Raw genomic sequence first — 18,359 nt, forward strand, 5'->3', positions numbered from 1 at the left:
GATAATATACATCGTCAATGCTAAATCTAAAAGTGCGGGAATAATAATCAATAAGAAATAAGCTCTATCGGTGTCTAGGGGATAATGTATTGTCCGATGGAAATATGAAAGTCACTCAGTTCATCCAGGCTGCACCCTTTGGTTGGAGAGAGACAGATTTTAGAAACTTGCCAGCTTTCCTTTATCCGCTCTTGATCCATATTCGTCCTTTATTGAGGCCGTTCCGTGGAGGACTTGTCATCCGGGCAAGGATGGACACACACACAAGCCTCCACTGGTCTCATACGTTTCTCCTGGTGCGTCTGAAGGGGTTGTTCCCCAGACCCTCTTTTATCCTTACCCACAGGGTCTCAGATGTCAATCAGGTTGGGAGGATGCCATCCCTCAACCAGCCCACTCTGGTCATCCCCTGAGGGCTTCAATGAATAGTACAGTACCCAATACACAAGAGACAATGGCTGTTATCCATGGCTTTGTCTCGCTGAGGCCAGGACATATTCCAAGCCTGTGTATTCTGTATGTCTCTCTCTCATTTCCTGGGTCCCAGACCCGAATTAATAGCGATCTTGCGATTCTCGAAGAGGAGGGGGCTACTTTGTACCCTTCGGCCCCTCAGAGTTGTGGCACATTCGTAACATAGGAATTTGCTGTGGTGTGTTGGGCAGTGTGTGATATACCAGAAAAACCCAGCAACATTCAACAATTATATAAAAATAGAGTTTAAAGTACATATATGGAATAGACGAAGAAGAAAGCCCTTAACTCCGAGTGGAGTTATTGGGACGCCGTCGTTGCGACGTTTTTTTAGTAGGCCGAGTTACTAGCTTGACGCTCAACCCAGCACGGATGGTAAGCGTGCAAGGGAGCCGGCTGGATTCGAACTCAAGACCTTCCGCCCCAAAGTCCGGCGCTGATGCCACTATGCCACCAGCTGCCTATATATATATATATATATATATATATATATATATATATATATATATATATATAGGAATAAAATGTACATAAATACCAGCATATAATTACAAGAGCTGTGAGGAGCCCCAGGTGCAGAATGTCTTCAAAGATGCCACATTGTACCTGGACTGATTCAATGCAAATACCATTGTTTGGTTCGGTATTCAAAGCCTGTAATCACCGAGACGTGTAACATTCTTCCACCATGCTCTTTTACTTGACAGCTCATTCTGTGGATGCTGGAGTCACAATGACTCTCAGCTTTGGGTTCACTGAGTCATTCCAGGTGACTGAAACATCATATCTCTCAGTCTGCAGTCATAGAGTTCATCAGGTCTTTGATCACGAAGGAATGGTTATTATTTTGATTTCTTTAAGGAGAAAAGTCCCACCTCAGACACAGAGATTTCCGGTGTGCTGGCTTCCCAGAACTGCAGGCAGCAGTTGACTGCCCTGATGCCCCCATTAGAGCTCCCATTTTATCATCTTCAAGGGTTTGCACACCCCAAATGCTTGCCTGGCTGTGGATCATGAGAAAACTTATCTGATGGTGAATGCCACACTATCTGGTAACCTTCATTATTGCTCATCTGCCTAGCTGGCAGTCGTCAGGCATCGCAAATTCCCAAATTCAGCTTCAGGATCTGTGCTGGAATTTAAAAGTCTCTGCCTTCAGGGGGGCATGGACACATACAAGTTGTATGCTTTTAATGTGTTAATCTGCCATCTGGAGCAGTGTAGGAGAAATTGGGTGTGCTTCAATTTCTTGGGTTCCCTCCCTGCCCATACACGTTCTTGCATTCAGTTTAACAAATTTGCTGAAGCGATATTGATTAATCCTCTTAATGGACCTGAAAGTGCAGTCATAGCATCAGCAGCACTGAAGCAAGTGGTGTTTATTTAGCAGCTTAGCTCATCATTGGAGTGTATCAGAATACTTAATTATAAGTTTGTTAATGTTCTGTAATGACAACCCCACCAATAGCAATTGGAACCATTTGTTAGTCTGCTCTTAGTAGCTGCTGTTGACTGAGGGAAGGAAACTGAACACCACTGATGCATGGCGAGAGCAGTGTGTACCATCTACAGGATGCCCTGCACCAACTCACCAAGACTCCAGACAGCACCTTCTAAACCCACGCCTTCAACCAGCTCGAAGGACAAGGGCAGTAAAAGCAGTAAAAATCATTACCCATAAGTTCTCCTCTGAGCCACACAGCATCCTGACTTGGAAATATGTCACTGGTACTGGGTCAAGGTCTGGACCTCCCTCCCCAACAATATCGTTGTTATACACACACCTCAAGGACTGTAGAAAGCAGCTCACTACCATCTTCTCAAGGACAATTGGGAATGGGCAATCAAGTCTTGGCTCAGCCTGTGAAATCCACACCCCTTGAATAAAGTAATAATCGTTGTAGGAGAACAGCAGATTCTCCAGCAGCTGAAGAGCCTTGGCGTAATTCCTTTTGTAGGGCTTCACACCGATATTGCAGCACCAGTTATATTGCCATCTCTGTCAGGTTATTCCTGAAGACCATAAGACATAGAAACAGAATCTGGCCATTTGGCCCATCGAGACTGCCCCACCATTTGATTATGACTCATTTAGTTTTCCTCCCAAACTCATTCTCCTGCCTTCTTCCTATAACTTTTGATGTCCTTATTAATCAAGAACCTATCAACCTCCACTTTAAATATACACATTAACTTGGCCTCCACAGCCATCTATGGCAATGAACTCCACAGATTCTCCACTCTCTGGATAAAGAAAACCCTGGGATATTTCATTCCTTGGATCGTTCTTGTAAACCTGCTCTGGACCCTCTCCAATATCAGCATGTCCTTTTATTTATGAAGCCGATAAATATTCACAATACTCCAAATGTTGTCTGAGCAATGCCTTATAAAGTCTCAGTGTTACATCCTTAAGCTTAAAATATAATCTGCATTTCTTCAATCATGTATCAGAAGGCAACAAGCTTATAGTTTTTTAAATGCATTTCAATGTACTGCTGCAGCAAAACAACAAATTTCATGACATATACCATAAGAGCAAAATTAGGCCACTTGGCCCATCAAGTCTGCTCCATCATTCCATCATGGCTGAATTATTATCCCCCTCAACCCCATTCTCCTACTGCTTTTACTCTTTATATCTGAAAAACCTTTTGGTATCCTCTTTGATATTATTGGCTAGCTTACCTTCATGTTTCATCTTTGCTCCCCTTAAGGTTTTTTTGAGTTGCTGTCTGTTGGTTTTTAAAGGCTCCCACTAATATCTAATATCCCACTAATTTTTGTTATACTATTTGCCCTCTTTTCTGCTTTTATGCAGGCTTGGTCTTGGCAGTGTTCAGGGCTTCCTTCATCGTGCCAGTAGCTTCCCCTCAGTTTTCCCTACTGTTAGCAATGCAAGTCCTGGATGAAGATTCTCGAATACTGTCGAACACAGATGTAGAAAAGACTCTTAAGTGTTGTTTCTGTAACTGTTCTGTTTGACCAGTCAGGGATGTTAGCCCTGAGCTGAACCCCTGAACCTGAAGGACCAATAGACCACTATTAGTCTGGTAACTACCCTTTGACCTGTTTGGCATTGGTGACCCTACCAATAGCCAAAGCATAAGGCCACGACTCAAGACAGCATAGATCTCCAGGTTATTGAAGCACGCAAGTTTCAAAACCATGACAAGGTTGTGGTCCTCTGGGAGGTGCTATATTATATGACCTCTCTTTTCCTTTTTAAGCTGTCTTTGACTTCCCTTGTCAGCCATGGTTGCCTCATCATCCCTTTAGAATGCTTCATCTTTCGTACAAATGTAACCCTTACCCAACAGGCTGGTATATGTCTAGGGGAAAAAGGAGATCCAGCCACTCTCCAACCCACCTCCCGTACACGCAGGTGCTGTGAGAATCGAGTTTTATGCCTCGTGCCCGCCAACAGTATCAAACCCACAACAAATACCGTTATGACATACACTTTAAAGAGTTTACTAAAATTAAAAGAGTAGTAGGCAATACAATATATATATATATATATATATACAAGGAAAAAAAACAAAAGGCGCCAATTTATCAAAGTTCAGTCTGTTTAGTGCACTCGTTGGAGCTCAATCAATGAACCAATCGACCCATCCGGCCGTCGCACCTGGGACCACCCCGGTGGTCTTACGAGCAGTCCAGCACACGTCCACCTTCCTCGGCGTCTTCCTCGGCCTCCTCCTCCCACCAAAAACCTGCGAAAAACCCCTCCCTCAAGTTCCCAGCATCACAAGACACAATAACATTCCCCATTGATTAACAAATGAATACAATTACCATATCAGCCATTCTAAAGTGAAACAACGGCGAGAGAAACACTTATCCGACAAAGAAGCATTCCTACTTGTAACAAACCAAAGAGGCCATTTTGAGTAACATACACAGGACATTGTACATTCTCTCCCCACCAGCAAATGTCATGCCCTCATGGCATTACTAGAGTTCCCCAAAGCTTCTTGCAACACACAAAACCCAACCCAGGTGCAGAAAGCAGTGACATAACTACCCAGAGCAGTAGAAATCACACTCGGTTCTCCCAGTACCACATATGTCAACCGCTCCGGGGGGCGCCTAATCCTCTGAGATCTCCATACCCCTTCTGCCCCACTGGGCTCCCTTGTCACCTGCGAACCCACTGTCTCGGACACCCCAGGTCTACCTGACAGACCCGCACCCCCTTCCTCACAGGGGTCCTCCCTCACCTGAGATCTCTCCGGCTTACGCTCGGGTTCCACCCTCTCTCCCACCAATGTTGGCTGCCTCTCCATCTGACCCTCAAGACCTTCCCTCCTCTCACCCAATTCAGTATGGGAAGGGCCAGGAGCCTCCTCTCCTGGTACTGGAGCACCAGCGAATGGGAACAGGGCCCACTCATCTGAGTCGTCCTCCTCTGAATCGGTAGCTATTCCCGGGTCAGGGACCCGTCCCCGCTCGTCAGCAGCGGGCTCTGCCCGTTCTCCGCGCCCTCGCAGAGTCCTTGTACTAGGCGTAACCTCCCACTCGGGCTCCTTATCCACCTGCACCGCTTGACCCAGTGGCAGCAGGTGATTCCTATGGAGTACCTTGATAGGCCCCTTTCCATCCTCAGGTTTCACCCGGTAAACTGGCAGGTTCGGCATCTGGCTCTCTATTACATAGGGGCTGGCTGCCCATCGATCTGCCAACTTATGCTTACCAGGGAGTCCCAAATTCTGTAAAAGGACCCGGTCGCCCGGTAATAATTGTACAAACTTCACTTTTCGATCATACCGCATCTTATTCCTCTGATTTTGTTTGGTAGCCGCCGCCTCGGCCAACTCGTATGCCCGCTGTAACTCCCTCTTCATGTCGGACACGTACTTTAGATGGGACTTCCCGGGAAATTCACCCACTCCACCTCCAAAACACACGTCAATGGGCAACCTCGCTTCCCGCCCGAACATCAGATAATAGGGCGAATACCCTGTAGCATCATTGCGAGTACAATTGTAACAGTGAATCAATTGTCCAATATGACGACTCCACCTGCTTTTCTGCCCAATCTCCAGCGTCCCGAGCATATCCAACAGGGTCCTGTTGAATCTCTCTGGCTGAGGATCTCCCTGTGGGTGGTAAGGGGTAGTCCTGGATTTCTCAACCCCAAGCATAGTCAGTAATTCCGATAAGGCGGCTCTCAAAGTCCCGCCCCTGATCACTATGGATTCGCCTGGGAAGGCCGTAATGCACAAAGTACTTCTCCCATAACACCTTCGCCACTGTCGTCGCCTTCTGATCCTTGGTGGGAAATGCCTGAGCGTAGCGAGTGTAATGATCGGTGATGACTAAGACATTCGCGGTGTTGCTGGTGTCAGGCTCAATCGACAGGAAATCCATACATACCAGGTCCAGAGGTCCCGCACTCTGCAAGTGCGACAGTGGAGCCGCCAACGCTGGCAGGGTCTTCCTCTGGATGCAACGACGGCATCCCCTACAGTATTCTTCAACCTCCCCCCTCATCCGGGGCCAGTAGAACCGGTCTTTGAGTAATCCATATGTCTTTTCCACCCCCAAGTGTCCAGAATCATCATGTAAGGCCTGGAGTACAGCCTGCTGATACTCCTCCGGCAGGACCAGTTGCCAACAGCGGGGTTGGTCCGGAGGCGCCGTTACCCGGTACAAGATTTTGTTCTTTAACTTCAACCGAGACCACTCCTTCAACAACAGGGGCACGCATGGGTGTTTCGCCTTCTCAGCCAACGCCCCATCCCCCTTCTCGACCGCTCTCCACACTGTGCCAATGCCCGGGTCATTTTGCTGAGCAGTTGCCACTTCCCCCGGACTCAGTTCCGGCAACTGTTTAGTCCCCAGTGCGGTCAGATCACAGTAAGCTAGGGGTATGGCGTCATCAAAAACCCCCAAATGGTCCACGGCTCGTTCCAGCCTCCCTCTTCCCTCGGTCTTCACGGTGATAGCAAACTGACACATCGCCTTCACTCCAGGGGCAGGGACATTCTCCCACTCCTCGTCCCTCTCCTCCTCCCCCGGCTCCCGACGAGAAAATGCATCCGCATCGACATTCTTGCTTCTGGGGCGGTACCTCAGGCTGAAATCATATACCGACAAGGCCGCCAGCCACCGATGTCCTGTGGCATCCAGCTTCGCCGAAGTCAAAATATAAGTGAGAGGATTGTTATCCGTTCTCACCTCAAACTTGGCTCCGTACAGGTAATCACCCAGCTTGTCCACCACAGCCCACTTCAGCGCCAGGAACTCCAACTTGTGAGTGGGATAGTTTCTCTCCGATGGCGACAAGCTTCGGCTGACAAAGGCTACCGGCCTCAATGCTTTGCCATGCTCCTGGTACAGAACAGCCCTGAGACCCTCTCGGCTGGCATCCGTGTGCAGCACATATGGCTTCTGGGGATCGGCAAAAGCCAACACCGGGGCCTGGGTCAGTGCCCTTTTCAAAGATCGGAACGCCTCTTCACATTGATCATCCCATCTCGAGCCAAAAGGTTCCGCCGGGTTCCAGTATCCTCCAGCGTCCTGCCTCTGGTTCCCCGTCCTCTTCTTCCCCACCGGGGGATAGCCACACAACAGCTGAGTCAACGGGTGACACACTTTGGCGTATCCTTTCACACAGGTAATACCCACACAGGTAATACCCACAGAACCCCAAAAATGAGCACAGAGCACCCACTTTCTGGGGTCTCGGCCAGGTGGTCACAGCCTCTATCTTGGTTGGATCAGTAGCCACTCCCTCTCGCGAAATGATATGGCCAATGTAGTTAACCGACGACTTGCAGAACTGGCATTTGTCCAGGGAAAGCTTCAACCCTTCTTCATTAAGCCGGCCCAACACCTTCAACAGCCTCTCCTCATGTTCCTCCAAAGTCGATCCAAACACTATCAAATCGTCCAGGTACACCAGCACCTCCAACAGATTCATATCCCCCACAGTTCTCTCCATGAGCCTCTGGAAGGTGGCTGGGGCTCCGGATATGCCTTGGGGCATTCGTTCGAACTGAAAGAACCCCAGCGGGCAGATAAAAGAGGTCTTCTCTTTATCGGCCGCACTCATCGGGATCTGGTAATACCCACTTCTTAAATCCAGCACACTGAACCACTTCGCACCGCTCAGGCAGGCCAACGCATCCTCGACTCTTGGGACAGTATATTGATCAGGGACAGTTCGCCGATTCAACGTCCTGTAGTCAACACACATGCGCACTCGCCCATTCTTCTTCCGTGCCATCACTACTGGGGACGCATAAGGACTTCGAGACTCAGCTATGATTCCGGCCTCCTTCAACTTGCACAAGTGCTGTCGCACGTCCTCAACATCTGCCAGAGCCAGCCGCCGGGATCTCTCTCGGAACGGGGTGTCCTCCGTCACCCGGATGGTGTGGCGAGTGCTTTTGGCACAGCCAACATCAAACTCGCCCCGAGAAAAAACAGTTTCCATCTTCAGCATCTTCTCCACTAGCCGGTGTTTCCACTCCGGCGACACAGGGGAATCCCCGAAGTTAAAGGCTTCAGCGGTCAGCTCCCTCCGATGCTCCGATCCCTCCCCGGTAGGGGTCCTCACTGGTGCACTAGACATTACCGTCACCGGGAACAAATGTGCCAGCGGCATTCCCCTCTTAAAGGTGATTTCTCTTGCCGTGGTGTTCCTGACACTTACGGCTATACGCCTCGCATGTACCACCCCTGGTCTCTGCACTTCGGGCCTCACCAGTGCCCCCGCCGGAAATCGTGTCTCCCCTTCAAGATCGTCTGGGGCGTCTACTAACAGGGCTTCTCCTGTCGGCACTCCTGGGAATCTGGGGGTCCCCATCACTAGGGCTACCTCCCCGTGTCGGATCACCTTGGGCCTCGCCTGCGTACACCACACCGTCCCTCGTTTACACTCCGGGTCCAGCCCTTGGGAGGCAACCCCTTCTGCGAACACTGCTCGAAACACTGGATGCACCGAGAGGGTCTCCAGAAAGTCTTCCCCCCCTTTCTCCTTACAAGCTCCCAGGAGCCATCGCACAACTGGGGAGTCAGTCCCCACCAGGAGGGCAGCACCACCGGTTTCCACCGGGTCAGGACACACCAACACCAACGTCTCAATAGCTTCCAACACTCCCACATCGCCCTCTGAGAACTCCAATCTCACCGATAGGTACCCATCGTACGGGTAGTCACCCTCGCTCACACCCCAAATCTGCAGGGCGTCAAATGGGGTAATGGGCAAATGCTTTAGATATTGGTTGTAGAAAGACCGGTACAATAAGGTCACCTGCGATCCCGTATCAAGAACTGCTTTTGCGTAATTTCTCTCTATCCGTAACCCACACTGGCACGGGGTCCTACCAGCCCATCCGGAATAGAGGCGTGGGCACCCGGTGGTCTTCCAGCTGATCTCTGGGAACGTGTTCCTCCAGAGGCTCCAGTCCGTTCCCTCACTGAGCCTCTCCTAAGTTTCCCTGACACCTCTCCCTTTTTAGTCATAGGGGGGCTTGTCCTCCGCGGGACTCCTTGTCTCTCACAATCCCACCTAAAGTGTCCCTCCTCTCCACAGCTATAGCACACCCTCGGCCTTCCACAGTCCCGCCTGAAATGCCCCTCTTTCCCACAGTTAAAGCACACACTGCCGGCCGCCCCTCCTCTCCCAGGACGGCTCCCGCTCCCAATCCACTGCACTGATCGTCCCTGAGAGTAGGTACCTCCCCTGTCCCTCCCCTCCAAAGGGGGTTCCCTACTCCCCGGGTGATTGTCATTCCTCCACCCAGCCACCGCTTCCTGTATCGCTGAGGATCGCTCCCGTAGGCCCGCGCCCCTTTTCCGCCCCAACGCTCTCTCTTCCTCTCGCACCTCTCTAATCAGTTGCCCGAACGATGGAGGGGGACCTTTCCTATAAGCCTGCCGGATAGTCCACGCCACCTTGTCCTCCTCCAGAGAGCCACTGAATAGCTGACTCATCCTCACGCTAGCCACGTCAGTCGCCTTCACTACCCCCCGGCACTGCAGCCCCGAGAGCATCCCCTCCATCCTAAATATGTACTCGGAGAGCTTTTCCCCTCTCCATTGTTCCAGGCGTTGGAACTCTGCTAAAAGCAGCCAGGGTTCCCCTGACAACCCAAGCGCTCCTTCCAAAACTTCTATGCATTCCTCCACTGAGGCCCCAGGCTTCTCAGCTTTCAACTCCCGGATGGTTTTGGCTGCTAAACCCCTCAAACTTCCCACCAATCGCTGCCTCTTCGCCTCCTCTGAGCCTGGCCACTCCTCTAACATCAAAGACGTATGCTCGATCCAGGTCTCATAGTCCACCCCCCCGTCCGGAGTAGGGTTGGCTCCGGAGAACACCCCCAGCTTCAGCCGTGGCCTCTCGGCCACTCCCACCAGGGAATTAAGTGCGGCTGCCAGCTCCGAGGCTTCCACCCTACCTGGGGAGTGGGGCTCAGTCATGACTCCCTCTTCCCACCTCCCTTTACTAGTGCCGGGCACCTCTCTGGGGTCCACCTCTAGCTCTAGCTCTTCCCCCGATGTCTCCTCAGCCTCATCCTTGTAGAAGTGGAGCCCCCACGGCCCCTCCTCCCCCGGTACACTGACCGTCGCCGGCAGTCCCACCGTCCTGACTTCAGCACTCGAACCAACACCCAACTAGACTCTACCTCTTTACCACACCTTCTAGCTACCAATTCTACCTGCCCAATACCCTTCACTGAACTTAAGCCCCGCACTATCGCGTCTCCCGAAACTCGAAAATCCACTCCGCTCACTACGCATGCGTACTGTACCGGTGCACCTTCAAACTGGCACCAACAAACAAACTTATCTCTGTCCATTTCCGCTCTGCTGCCTGCGCGATTCAACAGCCCCTGACAATCCAATCCGGGACGAGCACCCCACAAATGTAACCCTTACCCAACAGGCTGGTATATGTCTAGGGGAAACGGAGTTCCAGCAACTCACCAACCCACCTCCCGTACACGCAGGTGCTGTGAGAATTATGCCTCGTGCCCACCAACAGTATCAAACCCACAACAAATACCATTATGACATACACTTTAAAGAGTTTACTAAAATTAAAAGAGTAGTAGGCAATACAATATATATATATATACAAGGAAAAAAAACAAAAGGCGCCAACTTATCAAAGTTCAGTCTGTTTAGTGCACTCGTTGGAGCTCAATCAATGAACCAATCGACCCATCCGGCCGTCGCACCTGGGACCACCCCGGTGGTCTTACGAGCAGTCCAGCACACGTCCACCTTCCTCGGCGTCTTCCTCGGCCTCCTCCTCCCACCAAAAACCCGCGAAAAACCCCTCCCTCAAGTTCCCAGCATCACAAGACACAATAACATTCCCCATTGATTAACAAATGAATACAATTACCATATCAGCCATTCTAAAGTGAAACAACGGCGAGAGAAACACTTATCCGACAAAGAAGCATTCCTACTTGTAACAAACCAAAGAGGCCATTTTGAGTAACATACACAGGACATTGTACACATGGTTGCCTCATCATCCCTTTAGAATGCTTCATCTTTCGTATGTATCTATCCTGCACATTCTGAGTTGCCCCCAGAAACTCCAGCCATTGCTGTTCTGCCATCATCCCTGCTAGGGTCCCTTTCCAATCAACTATGGCCAGCTTCTCTCTCAAGCCTCTGTGATTCCCTATTCTCCACTGTAATATGAATACAGTTGACTTCATCTTCTCCCTTTGAAACTGCAGGGTGAATTATATCATACTGTGATCACTGTCTCCTCTGGGTTCATTTACCTAAAGTTCGCTAATCATTGCTAGTTCATTATACAATACCCAGTTCAGAATTGCCTTTCCCATAGAGGGACATGTCAGTGATATTATACCCTATTCTGATTCTGATTCTGCTTCTGTTAGAGAGAACTCATCTCACTGCTAGCCATATAAGGTATTGGTTTTTATTTGCAAGTTTTGGCAATCAAGTATTCTGGCTTCACGAAACTTTCCGACAGGATGATGGAAGGCATGTAGGATGGCTTATGTTGACCACAGCATAAAGAACTTTTCTGGGAAGGACAGATAATGTGACAAATTAATGGAACAGACCATGGCAACAAAACTATCACAAAACAGAGAAGCTCAGCACATCATGGCACTTTGTATATTTGCAAATCATCATAAGATACACCGTAGGAGCAGAATACTGAAGACAGTCAAGTCTGCAGAATCTAAAAATCCAATGCAACACTCATAAAATGCTACAGGAACTCAGCAGGTCAGGCAGAATCTATGGAAATAAATAAACAGTAAATGTTTTGGGCCGAGGCCTTTCTTCAGGACTGGAAAAGAAAGGGGAAGATGTCAAACCAAAAAGGCGGGGCGAGGGGAAGAAGCATAGCTGGAAGGTGATAGGAGAAGACAGGTAAATGGGAAAGGTAAAGGGCTGGAGAAGAAAGAATGTGATAGGACAGGAGAGTGGGCCATAGCAGAAAGGGAAGGGGGGCAACAGGGGAGGTGATTAGCAGGTAACAGGAGGTAAAAAGCCCAGAGTGAGGAATAAAAGATGACAGGGGAAAGGAATTTTTTTTACCAGAAAGGAGAAATAAATATTCATAACATCAGGTTGAAGGCTACCCAGACGGAATATAAGGTCTTGCTCCTCCATCCTGAGGGTGGCCTCATCATGGCACAAGTGGACAGACATGTCAGAATGAGAATGGGAATGGGAATTAAAAAGTTGAGCCACCATGAAGTTCTGCTTTTGGCGGATGGAGCGGAGGTGCTCAGCAAAGCAGTTCCCCATTTTACACAGGTCTCACCAATGCAGAGGAGGCTGGAAGGACTGTTTGGGGCCCTGAATGGAGGTGAGGGAGGAGGTGAATGGGCAGGTTTAGCACTTTGGCCACTTGCAGGGATAAGTGCCAAGAGGGAGATTAGTGGGGAGGGATGAATGGACAAGGGAATCATAGAGGGAGTGATCTCTGCAGAAAGCAGAGAATGGGGGAGGCATAAAGATGTGTTTGGTGGTAGGATCCCTTTGGAGATGGTGGAAGTTGTGGAGAATTACGTGGTGGATCCAGAGGCTCATGGGGTGGTAGGTAAGGACAAGGACGCCTTGACAGGTTCTGCCACTGTCAAGGCGGAGGGAAGATTCGGTGAGTATGATGTCTGGAGAATGGATGCATGTGAGGGCACCATCAATGGTGGATGAAGGGAAACCCCATTTTTTGAAGAAGAAGGACATCTCTGATCTCCTGAAAAAGAAAGCTTCATTATCGGAACAGATACAGCAGAGATGAAGGAACTGTGAAAAGGGAATAGCATTTTTACAGGAGACGGGTGAGGAAGAGGTATCATTAAGATAGCCATGCGAATTGGTTGGTTTAAAAAGATGTCAGTTGACAGTTTATGTTTCGAGCCTTTCCTAAATAGTGAAACAACACTGGCTAATCTTCAGTCCTCTGGTACTTCACCTCTCACTGAGCATGAATTAAGTATCTCTGTTAGGGTCCTTGCAATGTCTGCATTTGCCTCCCACGGAGTCTGAGGGAACACTTTGTCAGGCCCTCGGGATTTATCCACCCTGATTTGCCTCAGGGTGGCAAACACCTCCTCCTCTGTAATCTGTACAGAGTCCATGAAGTTGATGCCACTTTGCCTCACTTCTATAGACTCTGTGTCAATTTCCTGAGTAAATACAGATGCAAAGAATTCATTTAAGATCTTCCCCACATGTTTTGATTCCACACATGGATTACCATTCTGGCCTTCCAGAGGATCAATTTCACCCCTAGCAATCCTTTTGTTATTAACATATCTGTAACGTCCCTTAGGATTCTCCTTCACCTTGTCTGCTGTTGCAACTCCATGCCTTCTTTTACCCTTCCTGATTTATTTCTTAAGTGTTTGCTTGCATTTCTTATACTCCATAAGTATCTCATTTGTTGCCACCTGCCTATACCTGCTACGCACCTCCCTTTTTCTCTTAACCAGGGCTTCAATATTTCTTGAAAGCCAGGTTTCCCTACACTTATTATCAAAATTTGTACTCTCAAAATTTCCATTTCTGAAGGCCTCCCACTTACCAGATATACCTTTGCCAGAAAACAACCTGCCCCAATCCACACATGCCAGATCATTTCTGATGCCATCAAAATTGGCCTTTCTCCAGTTTAGAATCTCAACTCATGGACCAGACCTATCTTTCTGTATATTTACTTTGCAACTACTGGCACTGTGGTCACTGGATGCAAAGTGTTCCCCTACACAAACCTCTGTCACATTCCCATATAGCAGATTCAGTATCGCATGATCTCTCGTTGGGACTTACAGTATAGGTACTGATGAAGGGTTCCAAGGTTGTTAAGCTGAGGAATGGCAGTGGGGACAAGCTCCCACAACTGAAAAGTTCTCCACATGCGCCTCAAATAGCCTCTGACAACCAAGTCCAACTCCTGGCCTTCTCATGTGGCTTAGCCTCTAAGCCTGGTGGAACTGTTTCTACTGACAGGAGAAGGGGCGAAGGCGGGTCCTGGTACCTTAAACCCAGTGCTTCAGGTAGATGGAACTTGTCAGCCTGGGAAGGCAGTCCATCTAAGAGAGGGAAAACTCTGATTTCAAACCTCTGCTGCCTTGCGGCCATACACATGCATGTGAAAGGCTTTGGGAATGAACCCCGAGGACAAATCTGGAGCTGGAGTCCCTAAGGCAGTCCGACATTGCCTTCAACCTTGCTCTGGCAACTCCTGCGACCACACTGGTGCCAAGCTGTATCGGCCCTTGCCCTTCCTTTGGACAACATCGGTGGCGTGGAGAGGGGAGACTTGCTGCTTGGGCAACTGTCGGTCTCCCATACAACCTTGCCCAGGCCTGCGTCCTGGAGAGGGTGCAGATCCATGGTCTCACGAGACTAACGGATGCCACACGCTGATGAAGGTAACTTTCCTGAACACATTTGACAAACTCTGCCCCATCTAGTCCTTTGACAGAATGAGATTCCCACTCTATATGTGGAAAATTAAAATCACCTAGTATGACAACCTTTTGTTTCTTACAACAGTGTGATTTCTTAATAAATTTGTTCCTTAGGACTGTTGGCTGGTCTGTAATAGAGTCCATTTTAATATGGTTATACCTTTCTTATTTCTCAGTTCCACCCATAACACCTCAATTGTTGAGTTCTCCAGTCTTTCCTGACATAGCACTACCATAACATTTTCCTTGATTAGCAATGCCACCCTTCCTCTTTTAATCCCTCCCACTCGGTCCCATATAAAACAACGGAACCCCAGAATATTGAACTGCCAGTCCTGCCCCTCCTGCAACCAAGTCTCACTAATGGCTCCAACATCATAATTCTAGCTGCTGATCCATGCCCTGAACTCATCCGCCTTTCCTATGATACTTCTTGCAATGAGATATCAGCAGCTCAGGACACTAGACGCACCATGCTCAACCTTTTGATTCCTGACTTTGTCTGAGATCTTACCAACATCAGCCTCCACAGCCTCTCCACTAACTGTTCTGGCACTCTGGTTCCCATCGCCCTGCAACTCTAGTTTAAGCCCCACCATGCAGCATTAACAAACTTTCCCACTAGGATATTAGTCCCCTCCATTTCAGGTGCAAACCGTCCCATCTGTACAGGCCTCACCTTCTCTGGAAAAGAGCCCAATGATTCAAAAACCTTATGCCCTCCCTCCTGCACCAACTCCTTAGCCATATATTAGACTGTATAATCTTTCTGGTTCTGGCCTCATTGACACATGGCATGGGTAGCAATCCTGAGATCACAACCCTGGAGATCCTACCATTTAATTTAGCACCTAACTCCCTAAACTCCCTGTGGAGAACCTTGTCACTCATCTTACCCATGTCATTGGTACCTACATGGATCATGACCCCTGGCTGTTCACGCTCCCACTTAAGAATGCTGAGGACTTGATCCGAGATATCCCAGACCCTGGCACCCGGGAGGCAACGTACCATCCGGGAATCTCCTTGTCGTCCCCAGAACCTCCTGTCCATTCCCCTAACTAATGGATCCCCTCTCACCACAGCATGCCTCTTCTCCCCCTGTCCCTTCTGAGTCCCAGAGACATACTCAGTGCCAGAGGCCTGACCACTGTGACTTTCCTCTGTTAGGTCAACTCCCCTGACAGTATGCAAAGCGATATACCTGTTGTTGAGGGGGGTTGGCCACAACGGTACTCTGCACTGGCTGTTTAAGCCCTTTCCCCTTCCTAACTGTCACCTGGTTTCTTGTGTCCTGTACCTTGGGTGTAAGTCTCCCTATATATTCGATCTGTCACCCCCTTAGCCTTCAGAATGATGTGGAGTTCATCCAGTTCCAGCTTCAACTCCATTTTGCAAATTTTTGGAAGCTGCATCTGGACGCACTTCTCACAGTTGTAGTCGTCAGGGACACTCAAGGTCTCCCTGCCTTCCCACATCCCGCACCAGGAGCATTCAACAATCCTGCCTGACACCTCTACTGTCCTAACTGAGCAGATGTAAAAACAAACTTTACCTAGAGCTTTTCTTTTTTGCCTTCTCTGACCAAAGCCTCTCTTCGCGATAGTTCAAAAGGATCTGAGACTACAGGTCCATAATTAATTGAAAGCAGCATCACAGGTAGTTATGGTTGTAAAGAAAGCTTTTGGCATATTGGCTTTTACAGATCAATGTACTGAGTACGAGAGTTGGAATGTTATGTTAAAATCATATAAGATGTTGGTGAGGCCTAATTTGGAGTACTGTTTACGCTTTAGGTCACCTACCTACAGGAAAGCTGTAAATAAGACTGAAATAGTACAGAGAAAATTTACAAGGAGGACCTGAGGTATAATGAAAGATTAAATAGGTTAGAACTTTATTGTGCAATTTATCCTTGGGCAAGGTGTAGCACCTGCTTCGCCCCCCGATCAAGCTCACGTGAAGCCACAGGAGCAGGTGGTGGATGGTTGTATGAGCAGCTGGTGCATGTCACAAGTCTTGGTTATGTGACCACTGACGCCTGGCAGAAATCTCTGAAGAGTGTTGATAGTGGCTGGGGCCACCCATCTTGGAAAGAGACTGCCCAGAAGAAGGCAATGGCAAACCACTTCAGTAGAAACATTTGCCAAAAACAAACATGGTTATAAACCATGGTCACCCACGTCATACGATACGGCACATAATGCTGCTGATGATAGATAGGGTAAATGAAAGAAAGCTTTTTACACTGTGGATGGGTGAGACTAGAACTAGAGGTCATGGGTTAAGGGTGAAAGGTGAAATGTTTATGGGGAGCATGAGGGGAAACTTCACTCAGTGAGTGGTGACAGTGTGGTGGATGCAATTTTGATTTCAATGTTTAAGTGAAGTTTAGATAGGTATATGAATAGGAGGGGTTGGAGATCCATGGTCAGCATGCAATTTGATGGGACTAGGCAGTTTAAATGGTTTGGCATGGAGTAGATGGGCTGTAGGGATTGTTTTTTTTGCTATGGGCTTCTATGACTATAACTGCTACCCTCTTCCCTTGCTTATCTCTGTGTTCAAACATCTCCAGAGAGCAACCATATTTTCCAATATCTGCAAAGAAGATCACCTTGTTCGTATCTGAGAAGGGGACGAGTGGAAGACAGCATTCAATGCTTCCCGCCAGCAAGAATACCAACGCCAATGTTCTCTCCTGGCAGTTCAATATGTCCAAGGACAACACCAATCCAGAGTCCATTGTTCCTCCAGACAAGAGGGCCACCCAACAGTCAGATCCAGGCTTGGTTGAGGGACCTCCCAAATGGCTGTTTGCGCCTTAGAGTGTTGGAATGGGGTCACTCCTCCCATCTGGCTGGCCACCCAGCAATTCAAAGGACTGAGGAGTTTATCCAGAGATGATTTAAGTGGCCATCTATGTCCCAGGATGCCTGTGACCATCTCTGATTGTCCCACCTGTGCCCAGAAGAAGACAGCACGCTAGTGCTCTGCGTGCCTAGTATGTCCGCTGCCTGTGTCTCATCTCAGTGGAATTCATCATGGGTCCACCCCTGTCTGATGGAAACATTACCATTCTAGTAGCTGTGGACCAATTTTCCAAGACTGCCCACTTTATTACTCCTGTCGGCTCATGAAACTGCTACCTTCATGGTTCAGGATGTTTGCAGGCTGCGTGGCTTCTCTCAGGACATAGTATATGACCGATCACGCCCTGTTTTTGGAAGGTCTTCTGTTCTCTTGGGGAAGCCACAATCAGCTTCTCATCTAGTTTCCAGCCTTAATCTAACAGCCAGAGTGAGAGAGTGAATCAGCAGCTGGAGACCACCCTGCACTGCCTTGCCTCTTCCAAACCCAAGTCCTGGAGCTCCCAAATGGTTCGGGCAGAGATTGCCCGCAATAACTTCCACTGGGATGGCCCCTTTGAATGCCAGATGGACATCCAGCCATTGCTTTCTCTGACCAGGAGACTGACATGGGAGTTCCTGCTGCTGAACATTGGCCCAGTGCTGTAAGTGCACGTAGAGACAGGCCAGGGCTTCTCTGCTGCATGCTCAGAAACAACATGCCCAGCAAGCTGATCGGCTCTGTCGACAGATGAAGCCACTGACAACACAGGAGAAAGTCTGGCTGGCATCTAGGGGCCTTGCCCTGAAAGTCGAGAGGCGCAAGTTGTCCCCATGCTATGTGGAGTAAGCTATCGGCAAGGTCTCATCCAGATTGCGCCAACCATCATCAATGAAGATCCACACGGTGTTCCATGTTTCCCAGCTCAAGCTAGTGACCACCTCCCCCCAGCTCCAGTCAGCCCCCTTTCCCCTCCTCCCTGCTTGATGGATAGTTCCCTGGTCTATCCTGTGCAATGCCTCCTGGCATCTTGTCGGGTATGGGGCAGGGTCCAGTATCTCGTGGATAGGGAAGGGTATGACCCTGAGGAACATCCTT

Source organism: Hypanus sabinus, chromosome X2 (assembly GCF_030144855.1).
Source record: "Hypanus sabinus isolate sHypSab1 chromosome X2, sHypSab1.hap1, whole genome shotgun sequence".
Classification (NCBI taxonomy): Eukaryota; Metazoa; Chordata; class Chondrichthyes; order Myliobatiformes; family Dasyatidae; genus Hypanus; species Hypanus sabinus.